Source organism: Coffea arabica, chromosome 11e (assembly GCF_036785885.1).
Source record: "Coffea arabica cultivar ET-39 chromosome 11e, Coffea Arabica ET-39 HiFi, whole genome shotgun sequence".
NCBI lineage: Eukaryota > Viridiplantae > Streptophyta > Magnoliopsida > Gentianales > Rubiaceae > Coffea > Coffea arabica.
The window spans coordinates 41,387,706-41,401,974 of record NC_092331.1 but is presented as its reverse complement, the minus strand read 5'-3'; the positions used below and the strand labels follow the sequence as shown (position 1 = coordinate 41,401,974).

At 39.0% G+C, this 14,269-nt stretch overlaps 11 non-coding genes across 11 annotated transcripts; all 11 read right to left on the bottom strand.

Annotated features, from left to right (window-relative positions):
• Positions 1–772: 772 nt before the first annotated feature.
• On the bottom strand, positions 773–891 carry LOC140029026 (5S ribosomal RNA). The gene has a single exon (XR_011832931.1). It is a non-coding gene; the product is annotated as a 5S ribosomal RNA (ribosomal RNA).
• A 1,123-nt stretch (positions 892–2,014) lies between these two features.
• On the bottom strand, positions 2,015–2,133 carry LOC140029025 (5S ribosomal RNA). The gene has a single exon (XR_011832930.1). It is a non-coding gene; the product is annotated as a 5S ribosomal RNA (ribosomal RNA).
• A 1,135-nt stretch (positions 2,134–3,268) lies between these two features.
• Positions 3,269–3,387, bottom strand: LOC140029024 (5S ribosomal RNA). Its single transcript, XR_011832929.1, has one exon. It is a non-coding gene; the product is annotated as a 5S ribosomal RNA (ribosomal RNA).
• Positions 3,388–4,522: 1,135 nt separating this feature from the next.
• Positions 4,523–4,641, bottom strand: LOC140029023 (5S ribosomal RNA). The gene has a single exon (XR_011832928.1). It is a non-coding gene; the product is annotated as a 5S ribosomal RNA (ribosomal RNA).
• Positions 4,642–5,776: 1,135 nt separating this feature from the next.
• Positions 5,777–5,895, bottom strand: LOC140029022 (5S ribosomal RNA). Its single transcript, XR_011832927.1, has one exon. It is a non-coding gene; the product is annotated as a 5S ribosomal RNA (ribosomal RNA).
• A 1,135-nt stretch (positions 5,896–7,030) lies between these two features.
• LOC140029021 (5S ribosomal RNA) lies at positions 7,031–7,149 on the bottom strand. The gene has a single exon (XR_011832926.1). It is a non-coding gene; the product is annotated as a 5S ribosomal RNA (ribosomal RNA).
• Positions 7,150–8,283: 1,134 nt separating this feature from the next.
• On the bottom strand, positions 8,284–8,402 carry LOC140029020 (5S ribosomal RNA). Its single transcript, XR_011832925.1, has one exon. It is a non-coding gene; the product is annotated as a 5S ribosomal RNA (ribosomal RNA).
• Positions 8,403–9,537: 1,135 nt separating this feature from the next.
• LOC140029019 (5S ribosomal RNA) lies at positions 9,538–9,656 on the bottom strand. The gene has a single exon (XR_011832924.1). It is a non-coding gene; the product is annotated as a 5S ribosomal RNA (ribosomal RNA).
• A 1,135-nt stretch (positions 9,657–10,791) lies between these two features.
• On the bottom strand, positions 10,792–10,910 carry LOC140030732 (5S ribosomal RNA). The gene has a single exon (XR_011834651.1). It is a non-coding gene; the product is annotated as a 5S ribosomal RNA (ribosomal RNA).
• Positions 10,911–12,045: 1,135 nt separating this feature from the next.
• LOC140029017 (5S ribosomal RNA) lies at positions 12,046–12,164 on the bottom strand. The gene has a single exon (XR_011832922.1). It is a non-coding gene; the product is annotated as a 5S ribosomal RNA (ribosomal RNA).
• Positions 12,165–13,286: 1,122 nt separating this feature from the next.
• On the bottom strand, positions 13,287–13,405 carry LOC140029016 (5S ribosomal RNA). The gene has a single exon (XR_011832921.1). It is a non-coding gene; the product is annotated as a 5S ribosomal RNA (ribosomal RNA).
• Positions 13,406–14,269: the final 864 nt, after the last annotated feature.

The following is a 14,269-nucleotide window of genomic DNA, read 5'->3' as shown; positions in this document are numbered from 1 at the left end:
TTTCAGGTTTACGGGGCGGCGGGTCGACCCGAAATGACCCGAAACTTAATTTTAATTTATTAATTTATCACTGTAATTTCTAATAAAATCAATTTCTCACAAAACTAATTACATAATCAAGTAATAAAAATTTAAATAAATGATTCCAAATCAAATCTAAAATAAATTAAACACCGTAAAAGTGTTTTATCCCAAGCAAAATATAAAATAAATTAAAACAATACAAAAGTGAAAAATAATATAATATATTATTTGTCCAAGTATAATAATTTCAACTTCACACAAATTAAATAAATTCGTTTAGGATTAAGTAATTAATGCCTTTGAAAAAAAGAATAACTTAGTTTAGTTAGATAAAATTATTTTTATGTTTATTAAATTATTTTTAATTCGTAAACGGGTCATATCAGGTCACCACGGGTTGACCCGAAATCGACCGGTTTTCTTTTCGGGTTCATCGGGTCCAACCCGATTCTGACCCGAATTCCCGAAACCTCAACCCAAACCCATTAATTTCGTGTTAGGTTCGTGTCGTGTTTTCAGGTCGTGTCGAAAATTGCCACCCCTAGTTGCGGTGATACATTTGCGCCGACAAATTTGAGCGACGATCCGGGCTTTGATCGAGCCGTACCGTTCCTGATTTGTCTCGCGCCTTCAGATCCTCCTTCACGCTTCGACAAGAAGCAAAATATTAAGCAATCGTTCCGACGGAACTAAATTACTACAGGATAAAGAACGAATAGGAAATTTGGATTTCGAAACAAAAAAGAGAGGGGTGCAACACGAGGACTTCCCAGGGGGTCACCCATCCTAGTACTACTCTCGCCCAAGCACGCTTAACTTCGGAGTTCTGATGGGATCCGGTGCATTAGTGCTGGTATGATCGCACCCGCCATGTTCCTTTCGCTTTATTCTTTTAAACTACCCCGTCCTGCGAAGCAGTGTGGCTTTTCTAGACCGAAATTCATTTTAAGCGTCAATTCAAGCATTTTCCTCTTATCCTTTTATTTATTTACTTTATATTTTTTTTTGTTATTGATTTGCACCCTGTTTTTTTCCCTCATCCCGCAACTCTAAATTATCATGAAATCAATCCTTCACGCTTGCAGTTAGGGGTGGCAATTCGGGTCCAAATCAGGTTGGCGGGTCGGGTTCGGGTCAACAGACCCGCCAGAAAATCTGTTGACCCGAACCCCGACCCGCCAACCCGTGACGGGTCAGGTATGCTGACCCGAACCCGAAAATTTCAGGTTTACGGGGCGGCGGGTCGACCCGAAATGACCCGAAACTTAATTTTAATTTATTAATTTATCACTGTAATTTCTAATAAAATCAATTTCTCACAAAACTAATTACATAATCAAGTAATAAAAATTTAAATAAATGATTCCAAATCAAATCTAAAAAATTAAACACCGTAAAAGTGTTTTATCCCAAGCAAAATATAAAATAAATTAAAACAATACAAAAGTGAAAAATAATATAATATATTATTTGTCCAAGTATAATAATTTCAACTTCACACAAATTAAATAAATTCGTTTAGGATTAAGTAATTAATGCCTTTGAAAAAAAGAATAACTTAGTTTAGTTAGATAAAATTATTTTTATGTTTATTAAATTATTTTTAATTCGTAAACGGGTCATATCAGGTCACCACGGGTTGACCCGAAATCGACCGGTTTTCTTTTCGGGTTCATCGGGTCCAACCCGATTCTGACCCGAATTCCCGAAACCTCAACCCAAACCCATTAATTTCGTGTTAGGTTCGTGTCGTGTTTTCAGGTCGTGTCGAAAATTGCCACCCCTAGTTGCGGTGATACATTTGCGCCGACAAATTTGAGCGACGATCCGGGCTTTGATCGAGCCGTACCGTTCCTGATTTGTCTCGCGCCTTCAGATCCTCCTTCACGCTTCGACAAGAAGCAAAATATTAAGCAATCGTTCCGACGGAGCTAAATTACTACAGGATAAAGAACGAATAGGAAATTTGGATTTCGAAACAAAAAAGAGAGGGGTGCAACACGAGGACTTCCCAGGGGGTCACCCATCCTAGTACTACTCTCGCCCAAGCACGCTTAACTTCGGAGTTCTGATGGGATCCGGTGCATTAGTGCTGGTATGATCGCACCCGCCATGTTCCTTTCGCTTTATTCTTTTAAACTACCCCGTCCTGCGAAGCAGTGTGGCTTTTCTAGACCGAAATTCATTTTAAGCGTCAATTCAAGCATTTTCCTCTTATCCTTTTATTTATTTACTTTATATTTTTTTTTGTTATTGATTTGCACCCTGTTTTTTTCCCTCATCCCGCAACTCTAAATTATCATGAAATCAATCCTTCACGCTTGCAGTTAGGGGTGGCAATTCGGGTCCAAATCAGGTTGGCGGGTCGGGTTCGGGTCAACAGACCCGCCAGAAAATCTGTTGACCCGAACCCCGACCCGCCAACCCGTGACGGGTCAGGTATGCTGACCCGAACCCGAAAATTTCAGGTTTACGGGGCGGCGGGTCGACCCGAAATGACCCGAAACTTAATTTTAATTTATTAATTTATCACTGTAATTTCTAATAAAATCAATTTCTCACAAAACTAATTACATAATCAAGTAATAAAAATTTAAATAAATGATTCCAAATCAAATCTAAAATAAATTAAACACCGTAAAAGTGTTTTATCCCAAGCAAAATATAAAATAAATTAAAACAATACAAAAGTGAAAAATAATATAATATATTATTTGTCCAAGTATAATAATTTCAACTTCACACAAATTAAATAAATTCGTTTAGGATTAAGTAATTAATGCCTTTGAAAAAAAGAATAACTTAGTTTAGTTAGATAAAATTATTTTTATATTTATTAAATTATTTTTAATTCGTAAACGGGTCATATCGGGTCATATCAGGTCACCACGGGTTGACCCGAAATCGACCGGTTTTCTTTTCGGGTTCATCGGGTCCAACCCGATTCTGACCCGAATTCCCGAAACCTCAACCCAAACCCATTAATTTCGTGTTAGGTTCGTGTCGTGTTTTCAGGTCGTGTCGAAAATTGCCACCCCTAGTTGCGGTGATACATTTGCGCCGACAAATTTGAGCGACGATCCGGGCTTTGATCGAGCCGTACCGTTCCTGATTTGTCTCGCGCCTTCAGATCCTCCTTCACGCTTCGACAAGAAGCAAAATATTAAGCAATCGTTCCGACGGAGCTAAATTACTACAGGATAAAGAACGAATAGGAAATTTGGATTTCGAAACAAAAAAGAGAGGGGTGCAACACGAGGACTTCCCAGGGGGTCACCCATCCTAGTACTACTCTCGCCCAAGCACGCTTAACTTCGGAGTTCTGATGGGATCCGGTGCATTAGTGCTGGTATGATCGCACCCGCCATGTTCCTTTCGCTTTATTCTTTTAAACTACCCCGTCCTGCGAAGCAGTGTGGCTTTTCTAGACCGAAATTCATTTTAAGCGTCAATTCAAGCATTTTCCTCTTATCCTTTTATTTATTTACTTTATATTTTTTTTTGTTATTGATTTGCACCCTGTTTTTTTCCCTCATCCCGCAACTCTAAATTATCATGAAATCAATCCTTCACGCTTGCAGTTAGGGGTGGCAATTCGGGTCCAAATCAGGTTGGCGGGTCGGGTTCGGGTCAACAGACCCGCCAGAAAATCTGTTGACCCGAACCCCGACCCGCCAACCCGTGACGGGTCAGGTATGCTGACCCGAACCCGAAAATTTCAGGTTTACGGGGCGGCGGGTCGACCCGAAATGACCCGAAACTTAATTTTAATTTATTAATTTATCACTGTAATTTCTAATAAAATCAATTTCTCACAAAACTAATTACATAATCAAGTAATAAAAATTTAAATAAATGATTCCAAATCAAATCTAAAATAAATTAAACACCGTAAAAGTGTTTTATCCCAAGCAAAATATAAAATAAATTAAAACAATACAAAAGTGAAAAATAATATAATATATTATTTGTCCAAGTATAATAATTTCAACTTCACACAAATTAAATAAATTCGTTTAGGATTAAGTAATTAATGCCTTTGAAAAAAAGAATAACTTAGTTTAGTTAGATAAAATTATTTTTATGTTTATTAAATTATTTTTAATTCGTAAACGGGTCATATCGGGTCATATCAGGTCACCACGGGTTGACCCGAAATCGACCGGTTTTCTTTTCGGGTTCATCGGGTCCAACCCGATTCTGACCCGAATTCCCGAAACCTCAACCCAAACCCATTAATTTCGTGTTAGGTTCGTGTCGTGTTTTCAGGTCGTGTCGAAAATTGCCACCCCTAGTTGCGGTGATACATTTGCGCCGACAAATTTGAGCGACGATCCGGGCTTTGATCGAGCCGTACCGTTCCTGATTTGTCTCGCGCCTTCAGATCCTCCTTCACGCTTCGACAAGAAGCAAAATATTAAGCAATCGTTCCGACGGAGCTAAATTACTACAGGATAAAGAACGAATAGGAAATTTGGATTTCGAAACAAAAAAGAGAGGGGTGCAACACGAGGACTTCCCAGGGGGTCACCCATCCTAGTACTACTCTCGCCCAAGCACGCTTAACTTCGGAGTTCTGATGGGATCCGGTGCATTAGTGCTGGTATGATCGCACCCGCCATGTTCCTTTCGCTTTATTCTTTTAAACTACCCCGTCCTGCGAAGCAGTGTGGCTTTTCTAGACCGAAATTCATTTTAAGCGTCAATTCAAGCATTTTCCTCTTATCCTTTTATTTATTTACTTTATATTTTTTTTTGTTATTGATTTGCACCCTGTTTTTTTCCCTCATCCCGCAACTCTAAATTATCATGAAATCAATCCTTCACGCTTGCAGTTAGGGGTGGCAATTCGGGTCCAAATCAGGTTGGCGGGTCGGGTTCGGGTCAACAGACCCGCCAGAAAATCTGTTGACCCGAACCCCGACCCGCCAACCCGTGACGGGTCAGGTATGCTGACCCGAACCCGAAAATTTCAGGTTTACGGGGCGGCGGGTCGACCCGAAATGACCCGAAACTTAATTTTAATTTATTAATTTATCACTGTAATTTCTAATAAAATCAATTTCTCACAAAACTAATTACATAATCAAGTAATAAAAATTTAAATAAATGATTCCAAATCAAATCTAAAATAAATTAAACACCGTAAAAGTGTTTTATCCCAAGCAAAATATAAAATAAATTAAAACAATACAAAAGTGAAAAATAATATAATATATTATTTGTCCAAGTATAATAATTTCAACTTCACACAAATTAAATAAATTCGTTTAGGATTAAGTAATTAATGCCTTTGAAAAAAAGAATAACTTAGTTTAGTTAGATAAAATTATTTTTATGTTTATTAAATTATTTTTAATTCGTAAACGGGTCATATCGGGTCATATCAGGTCACCACGGGTTGACCCGAAATCGACCGGTTTTCTTTTCGGGTTCATCGGGTCCAACCCGATTCTGACCCGAATTCCCGAAACCTCAACCCAAACCCATTAATTTCGTGTTAGGTTCGTGTCGTGTTTTCAGGTCGTGTCGAAAATTGCCACCCCTAGTTGCGGTGATACATTTGCGCCGACAAATTTGAGCGACGATCCGGGCTTTGATCGAGCCGTACCGTTCCTGATTTGTCTCGCGCCTTCAGATCCTCCTTCACGCTTCGACAAGAAGCAAAATATTAAGCAATCGTTCCGACGGAGCTAAATTACTATAGGATAAAGAACGAATAGGAAATTTGGATTTCGAAACAAAAAAGAGAGGGGTGCAACACGAGGACTTCCCAGGGGGTCACCCATCCTAGTACTACTCTCGCCCAAGCACGCTTAACTTCGGAGTTCTGATGGGATCCGGTGCATTAGTGCTGGTATGATCGCACCCGCCATGTTCCTTTCGCTTTATTCTTTTAAACTACCCCGTCCTGCGAAGCAGTGTGGCTTTTCTAGACCGAAATTCATTTTAAGCGTCAATTCAAGCATTTTCCTCTTATCCTTTTATTTATTTACTTTATATTTTTTTTTGTTATTGATTTGCACCCTGTTTTTTTCCCTCATCCCGCAACTCTAAATTATCATGAAATCAATCCTTCACGCTTGCAGTTAGGGGTGGCAATTCGGGTCCAAATCAGGTTGGCGGGTCGGGTTCGGGTCAACAGACCCGCCAGAAAATCTGTTGACCCGAACCCCGACCCGCCAACCCGTGACGGGTCAGGTATGCTGACCCGAACCCGAAAATTTCAGGTTTACGGGGCGGCGGGTCGACCCGAAATGACCCGAAACTTAATTTTAATTTATTAATTTATCACTGTAATTTCTAATAAAATCAATTTCTCACAAAACTAATTACATAATCAAGTAATAAAAATTTAAATAAATGATTCCAAATCAAATCTAAAATAAATTAAACACCGTAAAAGTGTTTTATCCCAAGCAAAATATAAAATAAATTAAAACAATACAAAAGTGAAAAATAATATAATATATTATTTGTCCAAGTATAATAATTTCAACTTCACACAAATTAAATAAATTCGTTTAGGATTAAGTAATTAATGCCTTTGAAAAAAAGAATAACTTAGTTTAGTTAGATAAAATTATTTTTATGTTTATTAAATTATTTTTAATTCGTAAACGGGTCATATCGGGTCATATCAGGTCACCACGGGTTGACCCGAAATCGACCGGTTTTCTTTTCGGGTTCATCGGGTCCAACCCGATTCTGACCCGAATTCCCGAAACCTCAACCCAAACCCATTAATTTCGTGTTAGGTTCGTGTCGTGTTTTCAGGTCGTGTCGAAAATTGCCACCCCTAGTTGCGGTGATACATTTGCGCCGACAAATTTGAGCGACGATCCGGGCTTTGATCGAGCCGTACCGTTCCTGATTTGTCTCGCGCCTTCAGATCCTCCTTCACGCTTCGACAAGAAGCAAAATATTAAGCAATCGTTCCGACGGAGCTAAATTACTACAGGATAAAGAACGAATAGGAAATTTGGATTTCGAAACAAAAAAGAGAGGGGTGCAACACGAGGACTTCCCAGGGGGTCACCCATCCTAGTACTACTCTCGCCCAAGCACGCTTAACTTCGGAGTTCTGATGGGATCCGGTGCATTAGTGCTGGTATGATCGCACCCGCCATGTTCCTTTCGCGTTATTCTTTTAAACTACCCCGTCCTGCGAAGCAGTGTGGCTTTTCTAGACCGAAATTCATTTTAAGCGTCAATTCAAGCATTTTCCTCTTATCCTTTTATTTATTTACTTTATATTTTTTTTTGTTATTGATTTGCACCCTGTTTTTTTCCCTCATCCCGCAACTCTAAATTATCATGAAATCAATCCTTCACGCTTGCAGTTAGGGGTGGCAATTCGGGTCCAAATCAGGTTGGCGGGTCGGGTTCGGGTCAACAGACCCGCCAGAAAATCTGTTGACCCGAACCCCGACCCGCCAACCCGTGACGGGTCAGGTATGCTGACCCGAACCCGAAAATTTCAGGTTTACGGGGCGGCGGGTCGACCCGAAATGACCCGAAACTTAATTTTAATTTATTAATTTATCACTGTAATTTCTAATAAAATCAATTTCTCACAAAACTAATTACATAATCAAGTAATAAAAATTTAAATAAATGATTCCAAATCAAATCTAAAATAAATTAAACACCGTAAAAGTGTTTTATCCCAAGCAAAATATAAAATAAATTAAAACAATACAAAAGTGAAAAATAATATAATATATTATTTGTCCAAGTATAATAATTTCAACTTCACACAAATTAAATAAATTCGTTTAGGATTAAGTAATTAATGCCTTTGAAAAAAAGAATAACTTAGTTTAGTTAGATAAAATTATTTTTATGTTTATTAAATTATTTTTAATTCGTAAACGGGTCATATCGGGTCATATCAGGTCACCACGGGTTGACCCGAAATCGACCGCTTTCTTTTCGGGTTCATCGGGTCCAACCCGATTCTGACCCGAATTCCCGAAACCTCAACCCAAACCCATTAATTTCGTGTTAGGTTCGTGTCGTGTTTTCAGGTCGTGTCGAAAATTGCCACCCCTAGTTGCGGTGATACATTTGCGCCGACAAATTTGAGCGACGATCCGGGCTTTGATCGAGCCGTACCGTTCCTGATTTGTCTCGCGCCTTCAGATCCTCCTTCACGCTTCGACAAGAAGCAAAATATTAAGCAATCGTTCCGACGGAGCTAAATTACTACAGGATAAAGAACGAATAGGAAATTTGGATTTCGAAACAAAAAAGAGAGGGGTGCAACACGAGGACTTCCCAGGGGGTCACCCATCCTAGTACTACTCTCGCCCAAGCACGCTTAACTTCGGAGTTCTGATGGGATCCGGTGCATTAGTGCTGGTATGATCGCACCCGCCATGTTCCTTTCGCTTTATTCTTTTAAACTACCCCGTCCTGCGAAGCAGTGTGGCTTTTCTAGACCGAAATTCATTTTAAGCGTCAATTCAAGCATTTTCCTCTTATCCTTTTATTTATTTACTTTATATTTTTTTTTGTTATTGATTTGCACCCTGTTTTTTTCCCTCATCCCGCAACTCTAAATTATCATGAAATCAATCCTTCACGCTTGCAGTTAGGGGTGGCAATTCGGGTCCAAATCAGGTTGGCGGGTCGGGTTCGGGTCAACAGACCCGCCAGAAAATCTGTTGACCCGAACCCCGACCCGCCAACCCGTGACGGGTCAGGTATGCTGACCCGAACCCGAAAATTTCAGGTTTACGGGGCGGCGGGTCGACCCGAAATGACCCGAAACTTAATTTTAATTTATTAATTTATCACTGTAATTTCTAATAAAATCAATTTCTCACAAAACTAATTACATAATCAAGTAATAAAAATTTAAATAAATGATTCCAAATCAAATCTAAAATAAATTAAACACCGTAAAAGTGTTTTATCCCAAGCAAAATATAAAATAAATTAAAACAATACAAAAGTGAAAAATAATATAATATATTATTTGTCCAAGTATAATAATTTCAACTTCACACAAATTAAATAAATTCGTTTAGGATTAAGTAATTAATGCCTTTGAAAAAAAGAATAACTTAGTTTAGTTAGATAAAATTATTTTTATGTTTATTAAATTATTTTTAATTCGTAAACGGGTCATATCGGGTCATATCAGGTCACCACGGGTTGACCCGAAATCGACCGGTTTTCTTTTCGGGTTCATCGGGTCCAACCCGATTCTGACCCGAATTCCCGAAACCTCAACCCAAACCCATTAATTTCGTGTTAGGTTCGTGTCGTGTTTTCAGGTCGTGTCGAAAATTGCCACCCCTAGTTGCGGTGATACATTTGCGCCGACAAATTTGAGCGACGATCCGGGCTTTGATCGAGCCGTACCGTTCCTGATTTGTCTCGCGCCTTCAGATCCTCCTTCACGCTTCGACAAGAAGCAAAATATTAAGCAATCGTTCCGACGGAGCTAAATTACTACAGGATAAAGAACGAATAGGAAATTTGGATTTCGAAACAAAAAAGAGAGGGGTGCAACACGAGGACTTCCCAGGGGGTCACCCATCCTAGTACTACTCTCGCCCAAGCACGCTTAACTTCGGAGTTCTGATGGGATCCGGTGCATTAGTGCTGGTATGATCGCACCCGCCATGTTCCTTTCGCTTTATTCTTTTAAACTACCCCGTCCTGCGAAGCAGTGTGGCTTTTCTAGACCGAAATTCATTTTAAGCGTCAATTCAAGCATTTTCCTCTTATCCTTTTATTTATTTACTTTATATTTTTTTTTGTTATTGATTTGCACCCTGTTTTTTTCCCTCATCCCGCAACTCTAAATTATCATGAAATCAATCCTTCACGCTTGCAGTTAGGGGTGGCAATTCGGGTCCAAATCAGGTTGGCGGGTCGGGTTCGGGTCAACAGACCCGCCAGAAAATCTGTTGACCCGAACCCCGACCCGCCAACCCGTGACGGGTCAGGTATGCTGACCCGAACCCGAAAATTTCAGGTTTACGGGGCGGCGGGTCGACCCGAAATGACCCGAAACTTAATTTTAATTTATTAATTTATCACTGTAATTTCTAATAAAATCAATTTCTCACAAAACTAATTACATAATCAAGTAATAAAAATTTAAATAAATGATTCCAAATCAAATCTAAAATAAATTAAACACCGTAAAAGTGTTTTATCCCAAGCAAAATATAAAATAAATTAAAACAATACAAAAGTGAAAAATAATATAATATATTATTTGTCCAAGTATAATAATTTCAACTTCACACAAATTAAATAAATTCGTTTAGGATTAAGTAATTAATGCCTTTGAAAAAAAGAATAACTTAGTTTAGTTAGATAAAATTATTTTTATGTTTATTAAATTATTTTTAATTCGTAAACGGGTCATATCGGGTCATATCAGGTCACCACGGGTTGACCCGAAATCGACCGGTTTTCTTTTCGGGTTCATCGGGTCCAACCCGATTCTGACCCGAATTCCCGAAACCTCAACCCAAACCCATTAATTTCGTGTTAGGTTCGTGTCGTGTTTTCAGGTCGTGTCGAAAATTGCCACCCCTAGTTGCGGTGATACATTTGCGCCGACAAATTTGAGCGACGATCCGGGCTTTGATCGAGCCGTACCGTTCCTGATTTGTCTCGCGCCTTCAGATCCTCCTTCACGCTTCGACAAGAAGCAAAATATTAAGCAATCGTTCCGACGGAGCTAAATTACTACAGGATAAAGAACGAATAGGAAATTTGGATTTCGAAACAAAAAAGAGAGGGGTGCAACACGAGGACTTCCCAGGGGGTCACCCATCCTAGTACTACTCTCGCCCAAGCACGCTTAACTTCGGAGTTCTGATGGGATCCGGTGCATTAGTGCTGGTATGATCGCACCAGCCATGTTCCTTTCGCTTTATTCTTTTAAACTACCCCGTCCTGCGAAGCAGTGTGGCTTTTCTAGACCGAAATTCATTTTAAGCGTCAATTCAAGCATTTTCCTCTTATCCTTTTATTTATTTACTTTATATTTTTTTTTGTTATTGATTTGCACCCTGTTTTTTTCCCTCATCCCGCAACTCTAAATTATCATGAAATCAATCCTTCACGCTTGCAGTTAGGGGTGGCAATTCGGGTCCAAATCAGGTTGGCGGGTCGGGTTCGGGTCAACAGACCCGCCAGAAAATCTGTTGACCCGAACCCCGACCCGCCAACCCGTGACGGGTCAGGTATGCTGACCCGAACCCGAAAATTTCAGGTTTACGGGGCGGCGGGTCGACCCGAAATGACCCGAAACTTAATTTTAATTTATTAATTTATCACTGTAATTTCTAATAAAATCAATTTCTCACAAAACTAATTACATAATCAAGTAATAAAAATTTAAATAAATGATTCCAAATCAAATCTAAAATAAATTAAACACCGTAAAAGTGTTTTATCCCAAGCAAAATATAAAATAAATTAAAACAATACAAAAGTGAAAAATAATATAATATATTATTTGTCCAAGTATAATAATTTCAACTTCACACAAATTAAATAAATTCGTTTAGGATTAAGTAATTAATGCCTTTGAAAAAAAGAATAACTTAGTTTAGTTAGATAAAATTATTTTTATGTTTATTAAATTATTTTTAATTCGTAAACGGGTCATATCGGGTCATATCAGGTCACCACGGGTTGACCCGAAATCGACCGGTTTTCTTTTCGGGTTCATCGGGTCCAACCCGATTCTGACCCGAATTCCCGAAACCTCAACCCAAACCCATTAATTTCGTGTTAGGTTCGTGTCGTGTTTTCAGGTCGTGTCGAAAATTGCCACCCCTAGTTGCGGTGATACATTTGCGCCGACAAATTTGAGCGACGATCCGGGCTTTGATCGAGCCGTACCGTTCCTGATTTGTCTCGCGCCTTCAGATCCTCCTTCACGCTTCGACAAGAAGCAAAATATTAAGCAATCGTTCCGACGGAGCTAAATTACTACAGGATAAAGAACGAATAGGAAATTTGGATTTCGAAACAAAAAAGAGAGGGGTGCAACACGAGGACTTCCCAGGGGGTCACCCATCCTAGTACTACTCTCGCCCAAGCACGCTTAACTTCGGAGTTCTGATGGGATCCGGTGCATTAGTGCTGGTATGATCGCACCCGCCATGTTCCTTTCGCTTTATTCTTTTAAACTACCCCGTCCTGCGAAGCAGTGTGGCTTTTCTAGACCGAAATTCATTTTAAGCGTCAATTCAAGCATTTTCCTCTTATCCTTTTATTTATTTACTTTATATTTTTTTTTGTTATTGATTTGCACCCTGTTTTTTTCCCTCATCCCGCAACTCTAAATTATCATGAAATCAATCCTTCACGCTTGCAGTTAGGGGTGGCAATTCGGGTCCAAATCAGGTTGGCGGGTCGGTTCGGGTCAACAGACCCGCCAGAAAATCTGTTGACCCGAACCCCGACCCGCCAACCCGTGACGGGTCAGGTATGCTGACCCGAACCCGAAAATTTCAGGTTTACGGGGCGGCGGGTCGACCCGAAATGACCCGAAACTTAATTTTAATTTATTAATTTATCACTGTAATTTCTAATAAAATCAATTTCTCACAAAACTAATTACATAATCAAGTAATAAAAATTTAAATAAATGATTCCAAATCAAATCTAAAAAATTAAACACCGTAAAAGTGTTTTATCCCAAGCAAAATATAAAATAAATTAAAACAATACAAAAGTGAAAAATAATATAATATATTATTTGTCCAAGTATAATAATTTCAACTTCACACAAATTAAATAAATTCGTTTAGGATTAAGTAATTAATGCCTTTGAAAAAAAGAATAACTTAGTTTAGTTAGATAAAATTATTTTTATGTTTATTAAATTATTTTTAATTCGTAAACGGGTCATATCAGGTCACCACGGGTTGACCCGAAATCGACCGGTTTTCTTTTCGGGTTCATCGGGTCCAACCCGATTCTGACCCGAATTCCCGAAACCTCAACCCAAACCCATTAATTTCGTGTTAGGTTCGTGTCGTGTTTTCAGGTCGTGTCGAAAATTGCCACCCCTAGTTGCGGTGATACATTTGCGCCGACAAATTTGAGCGACGATCCGGGCTTTGATCGAGCCATACCGTTCCTGATTTGTCTCGCGCCTTCAGATCCTCCTTCACGCTTCGACAAGAAGCAAAATATTAAGCAATCGTTCCGACGGAGCTAAATTACTACAGGATAAAGAACGAATAGGAAATTTGGATTTCGAAACAAAAAAGAGAGGGGTGCAACACGAGGACTTCCCAGGGGGTCACCCATCCTAGTACTACTCTCGCCCAAGCACGCTTAACTTCGGAGTTCTGATGGGATCCGGTGCATTAGTGCTGGTATGATCGCACCCGCCATGTTCCTTTCGCTTTATTCTTTTAAACTACCCCGTCCTGCGAAGCAGTGTGGCTTTTCTAGACCGAAATTCATTTTAAGCGTCAATTCAAGCATTTTCCTCTTATCCTTTTATTTATTTACTTTATATATTTTTTTGTTATTGATTTGCACCCTGTTTTTTTCCCTCATCCCGCAACTCTAAATTATCATGAAATCAATCCTTCACGCTTGCAGTTAGGGGTGGCAATTCGGGTCCAAATCAGGTTGGCGGGTCGGGTTCGGGTCAACAGACCCGCCAGAAAATCTGTTGACCCGAACCCCGACCCGCCAACCCGTGACGGGTCAGGTATGCTGACCCGAACCCGAAAATTTCAGGTTTACGGGGCGGCGGGTCGACCCGAAATGACCCGAAACTTAATTTTAATTTATTAATTTATCACTGTAATTTCTAATAAAATCAATTTCTCACAAAACTAATTACATAATCAAGTAATAAAAATTTAAATAAATGATTCCAAATCAAATCTAAAAAATTAAACACCGTAAAAGTGTTTTATCCCAAGCAAAATATAAAATAAATTAAAACAATACAAAAGTGAAAAATAATATAATATATTATTTGTCCAAGTATAATAATTTCAACTTCACACAAATTAAATAAATTCGTTTAGGATTAAGTAATTAATGCCTTTGAAAAAAAGAATAACTTAGTTTAGTTAGATAAAATTATTTTTATGTTTATTAAATTATTTTTAATTCGTAAACGGGTCATATCGGGTCATATCAGGTCACCACGGGTTGACCCGAAATCGATCGGTTTTCTTTTCGGGTTCATCGGGTCCAACCCGATTCTGACCCGAATTCCCGAAACCTCAACCCA